This window comes from Dermacentor albipictus, chromosome 7, assembly GCF_038994185.2.
Source record: "Dermacentor albipictus isolate Rhodes 1998 colony chromosome 7, USDA_Dalb.pri_finalv2, whole genome shotgun sequence".
Taxonomy (NCBI): Eukaryota; Metazoa; Arthropoda; class Arachnida; order Ixodida; family Ixodidae; genus Dermacentor; species Dermacentor albipictus.
Window position 1 is genome coordinate 137,304,610 of NC_091827.1, and position 6,000 is coordinate 137,310,609.

At 51.2% G+C, this 6,000-nt stretch overlaps 1 pseudogene; it reads right to left on the reverse strand.

The window, feature by feature from the left end:
• Window positions 1-5,585, reverse strand: part of LOC139047931 (uncharacterized) — an 86,052-nt pseudogene extending 80,467 nt beyond the window's left edge.
• Between the last annotated feature and the right edge of the window lie 415 nt (window positions 5,586-6,000).

The following is a 6,000-nucleotide window of genomic DNA, read 5'->3' on the forward strand; positions in this document are numbered from 1 at the left end:
TGGCTGACCTTAGGGTTTTAATATATGAAATTGCTGCGTGTTTGTATGCTAGCCAATGTGTCTGTTTTGAGGAATGTGTCGCTGTACGGAATAAACGTTTTTTCCTGTTCGATAACCGATTAAGATATGTGCTATACCATGGTGCTTTATTGTTAGCATAGACGGATCGAAGGGGTACGTGTTTGGTGATAAGCTCACTTATTTTATTTTTGAAGATAGACCAGTTAGTTTCTACGGAGTGTTGCAGATAAAGTGGGAGGAATGTGTCTAGAAATATGCATAGTTCTCTGTTGATGGCTTGATAGTTAGCTTTTTATCATCTCGGAACTTTTTCCGCTGTCGGTATGTTTCTTGTTGTGTTGTTGTAAGTGTAAAATGCAAGATGTCATGATCGCTCAGCCCGGGCATGTGTGTCACCGCAGAAAAGTTATCGGGCGATGACGTTAGAATGAGGTCCAGGAGTGAAGATGTGTTTTGTGCTACGCGCGTTGGAAGTCTGACGATCTGCGATAAGCCGAAGTCAGTGCAAATGGAAATGAACCGATTGGCCTCGGCCGACGAAGGATTAGAAAAGGGATTGACATGTGACCAGACAATGTTAGGAAAATTAAAATCGCCTAAGAGTATGATTTCAGTTCCGGGGAAGCGCATGGTAATCTTATTTAAACAATCATATAAGTCATCGCAAAAGGATGAGTCGCTTGATGGTGATCGGTAGCACACACCTATAGTCGGATACAACTTTAGAAAAAAGGGGGCGTTTACTCCTCCGAGGTGGATGCACACGAGCATCCACCAATGGGCGCGCACTCTGGACCGACGTCATGCGCCGGACGGCCGGTGACTTTGCCGCTTCGGTCGTCTGGGCGGGGCCTCCCCTTTTTTCTAAAGTTGTATCCGACTATAGTATTATTTTTTTAAAACTAATAGTTATACAGCACCAGATTAGCTCTAAATTGGTATCAATGGTCACAAAAAACAATTAATACATTCTTTAACGGCGAGCAGAACGCCACCACCAATTCTACCAGTTCGGTCACTTCGGTAAACAACGTATTGGTTCTCGCACTCAAACAGTTCGGGGTTTGTTATTTTACTATTTAACCATGTTTCTGTGAGTACAATGATGTCAGCATTACAGTCGTTAATAACAGCACATAATTCGTCTTTCTTAGGAAAAAAACTACGAATGTTAGTAAAAAGAACTGAACACCCGAAATCTTTTAAGGCACCTCCCCTCGGATGGCCCTAACTTGGCTGTAACTTACGGCCAGAACGAAGAGATGTAGCAGGTGTATGCGTTCTGCGCATTTCATAAATACTTTCACTGGCTTCGTCATATGCGTAGCATTTCCCATCCAACATTAGTTTTTTATATCATAGTTTGAAAAGCGTGTTTTTCGGTTTGCCATATTCTATTAATTTTTTCCTTATGTTACGAGTGGCTTGGCAGAAATCTGCACTCATTGCTGTGTCTGTGTTTTTTAACAAACCTCGCTTTGAAGAGACTAGCTCCCTGGTTTTATAGGATTCAAATTTAGTTATTAATGGTCGAGTTTTCGCTGAATCAAAACGACCAATTCTGTGCGCCCGGCATATGTCAGAACCCGTTATGTTAACCTTCAATGTATTAGTCAGCAGGTTTAGTATCTTATTTTCCGATTCTGATGAAGTTTCGTCTGTGGTGTCCGGGATACCATAAAAGATCAGATTATTTCTGCGAGATCGATCTTCTGCGTCATCAAGACGTGAGTGAAACGCACTCGTGTCTTTTTTGAGGCGCTCTACCTTTGCATGCAATTATTTCATATCTTTTTGGCACTGCTCGAAAACAGAAGTTTGCGTTTCGACTTTCGCTAGTCCGTCCTTTATTTCGGACATCGCTTCTGAAACAGACTGCTGCTGTTTCAAGCGACTCATCCTTTTGCGATGACTTATATGATTGTTTTACTTCAGCTACTGTTTCCAGTATTGTTTTTTGCGCTGATTCAATTCTCTTTGTGCGCTCATTCAAGTCCTTCATCGTTTTCAGGACTTCTGCAAGATTATCGGGGCCAGGGTTGCTTTCAACATCCCCACAAAGAAGAAGCAGCAAAGAGCAAAAAGGCAATAGGATGGCTTCAGGCCACGGAAGCACGATAGCGAATGGATCATCTGATCTGAAGCTACGACAAGGTAATTTAGAAAGGCAACTAACCTGCAGGACGAAAAAAGAGGTGTGTAAGCCTTTGGTTCTTCCGCTCATCGTGCCTCCGTGCCCACTGGAGAGATACTGTTCGATGCTTGGTCTTATCCTTTCCAGACGTGATGACGTTGACGTCGCAGGTGCGCACTGGCGGAATTGCAGGTGGCGCCCGATGCGCACTGTCAGGTCCACGTGAGCTGTTGCCAGCAGGTGTGGCTCCGGAGCAGAGGCGGCATCACAAATTCCGTCCAAGGGTGGAAGGTTATCCCGAAGGCCAACCACCGATGCGCCGGCCGCGAAGACAACGACGAACTACAGGACGAAAAAAGAGGTGTGTAAGCCTTTGGTTCTTCCGCTCATCGTGCCTCCGTACCCATTGAAGTGTGGTGATTAACGTTAAAAACGTTAATCACCACAAACCAAATCAATACATGCGGGCGTACATACGAAGCTAAAAGACTGCATCGTAAGTCATAGTGAGCCTTGCAAAAGCGTCGAGAATTTGCTAACTTCTGGTGGAGTTCAAAACACACCCTGAATAAAGTCGCTTTTATGTCACAGGCCAGCTGCAGATGCGTGCATTTCACCGCAAGACGAAACTACGTGAAACAAAGAGAGCACATTCGAAAAAAACAGTCAGACAACGCGCTAAAAACCACACAGAGCATGAACACACACTTTTTCGAAGCGGAAGGCGTGAACTAGGCTCAAAATAAGAAGTTGTGAGTAGACGTGGCCCTTACTTCACTAAGCCGTGCATTCTTTGCCACTTCCTCGAAGTCAGCCCGCCCGATCCTGCGAATCCGCACTTCTTCTTCCGTTGCGCCCGCCGGACGGCAAAGCAAAAAGCTTTTGCCCTCGCTGTGTCTGTTGCGGCAACCGAAGGCGCAGCAGTCTCGGCCCTGCACATTCTAATACGCTAACGCACTCCGTCAGTCTGCCTGCCGTACTTTCGTCGCGCAGGCCCAACAATGGAGGTCGGCGCGCGCTGGAAAGAAAAGATATACAAAAGCACGGCACCTGCTCCGCACTGGAAAGAAAAAAATATACATAAGCGCGGCGCCTGCTTCCACGGTACACAGATTGGCCAATGGGGGAACGGAGGAGGCTGGGGCGACAGGGGCGTGGAGGAGGACGCGCCAGGGTGAGCGGGGTGGCGGAAAGATCTAAGAATGGCGCTACTTTTGAAAAATTGAGCGGCTTTACCCTGCGGAACTCGGTCGTCGGGATGGCGGAGCGCGAGCTCCCGTCTGAAGTGGAGTCGCGCTGTATCCAGCGAGCTCACCCGGTCTGTTAGCGCGGTCGATGGGTCGTGTGCGCGCCTGGCCAGCTGGTCCGCCGTTTCGTTGCCCGCGACTCCGACGTGCGAGGGGATCCACTGCAGGCGTAGGTTGCATCGCCCCTGCAGTGCGTACAGACGGACGGCAAGGCGCTGTGCAAGGGGCGGCGCGCTCGTCGAGCAGCAGCTGCTGCAGCGTGGACCTCGAGTCGCAGAGAATCGCCGCGCTGGTGATGTGCGGCGACTCCTCGAGGATGTCCACAGCGAGGTGAAGTAGCTAGCTCCGCTGTGGTAGAGGAAGCCCGGTAGTAGAGCCGGCACTGCTTCGTCATGCCAAGTTCGGGAGCAACACAGGCGGCAGCCGCCGAGCCGTCGCTGAGGACGGAGCCATCAGCATACAAGTGCGTCCTTCCTCCCAGGTCGTCCTTGATCCTGGCAGCGGCCTCCTGCTGTACAGCGCAGAGAGGCGTGCGATGTCTGGAACGGACGCCCGGGAGGTCGAAACACACGTGAAGTGGCGTGCGCTGGTGTGGCGGTGGCCAGGTCGGCGGTACGGGTGGAGGGTCGACCACCAGGCTGTCATACAGTTCGCACACTGTTCCCACTCGTGACCGGGGCAGGCAACGGATCGGAGAATGCCTAATCGGCCAGAGGGAAGAAAAGGCGAGGCGCGGTGGCAGAAGGGGGAGACGCAGGGGAGGCGCCGGAAGAGTTCCAGGAAGCGACGCCAGGAGGAGGTCAACCACCGTACCGGGAGTTGAAGATGGGCCGTCGGGTTCCGGACCCAAGCCACCAGGACTTCACCCGACCGGGGCCTCCTGCCAGCCCGTTCCTGTGCGTCGCCCGTCTACCTGAGCGTGCCGCCAGCTGCTCAAGGCCGGTGAGCTTCTGCGCCCGTGGGCAGGACGAGACCAGTCGGCCTACGGGCCCGAGTTCTACGCCAGCTGTCCGGCCGCCTGCTGCCCGAGGCCGGCGTTCGAGCTTCTGTGTCCGTGGGCAGGACGAGAGCAGTCGGGCTACGGGCCCCAGCTCTACACCGAGCTGCCCGGCCAGAACGCTGCCGCCGTCTGCTCGTGCCACCAAGCCGCCTGCTTTACCTCTCCTAGCCAGAGCTGGCACGCTCCGATCGCCCGGTCAACCAACTGACGCCACGTAGTTTGGTGAGACCGGTGCAACTCCTTTCGTCAGATTGTCGCTGCGTCACCGCGTCGAGACTGTTATGCGTCCCTGCCGTCGTAGCAAGCCCGGACTCGCGCACTAGTTAGCTTCATACTAGCCCCAAATGTGTGTCTTACTGCCGTGATGTCTATTTGAGTGTTTATTTTATTCTTTCTATTTCTTTCTATCATTTATGTTACGCTTCTAGTTTGAATTAAAGTCTTTGTGTGTTTGTTTTTCAAACCAACGACTTTGACCTCAATTGGACTCTCGGAGGCTCCGCCTAAGAGAACCGTTAAAACCTTTGAGTACACGAACCTTGCATCACACCGTTGCAACGGTAGCAACTGGATCCCTCTGCCGTGGCGTCTTGCTTCGTGCGGGTTGCTTGTATGATGCCCTGGCAGTCCTGCGTCTCGTCTCGGCCTTGCATGCGTATATCTCGATGTTGCTTGGCTGTCACTTCTGCGGTCGCAGCCATGTCGTACGCAACGTTGAACGTAAGGTCGTGTTCTACAAGAAGTCGCTGTTGAACGGCTTCGTTCTGGAGGCCGCATACGAAACGATCTCGCATCATTATGTCCAACAGGAGCTGCTCGTCGACGAAACCGCAGTCTTCGGCTAGCTTCCGAGGCGCCGTGACGTAGTCCGCAACCGATTCCTCTGCAGACCGGTTTCTCTTGTAGAACAAAAACCTTGCGTACATCTCAAAGCCCTTGGATGCAGGTGCTTGCGAACAGCCGTCTTAATTTCCTCGTAGGTGGCTGCTGTCGATCTTCCCGGCTTCACCAGGGTTACGATGAGCGCATACGCTTCTTCGCCGCAACAACTCAGCAGGACGGCTCTTTTCTGTTCCTCTTTCGCTATCTTGTTAGCTTCGCAGAACATTTCTAGCCTCTCAACGTATTCGTCCCATGACGCGTTTCTGCCGAGACGATACTTGCCGACCCTGCCGGCGGCCATCGCCGCCGCTTCCTCGTCGCCAACTGTAGCGTATGAGCCGGACGCCAGGGTGGAACAGACAAGGTTTATTGGATGCAGTACCCTTTTTTATAGGGTGATGAGCATGTGATCTGCCGACTGCTGCTTGCGTGGCTGATACGCGATTATCATGAAAATGCAGTGTGACACGCCATATCACTATGCAACACTGTGTCTAGTACACAGCCTGTACACTATCGGCTTAAAGGCTACATGCGGGAAGTAATGGACTCCCTTCGAATACTAAAAGCTTGGTTTTCCCTTCAATACCTGAGCACAGTAACAAGAAAGAAGTTTTACAAGGATTTAGTTGAAGTTATGATGCCAGTGCTTCTGTACAGAATGAAATACTATAGAGGCCCAGGAGATGTTTTAAAAATAGTTAAAAGGGTGCCAG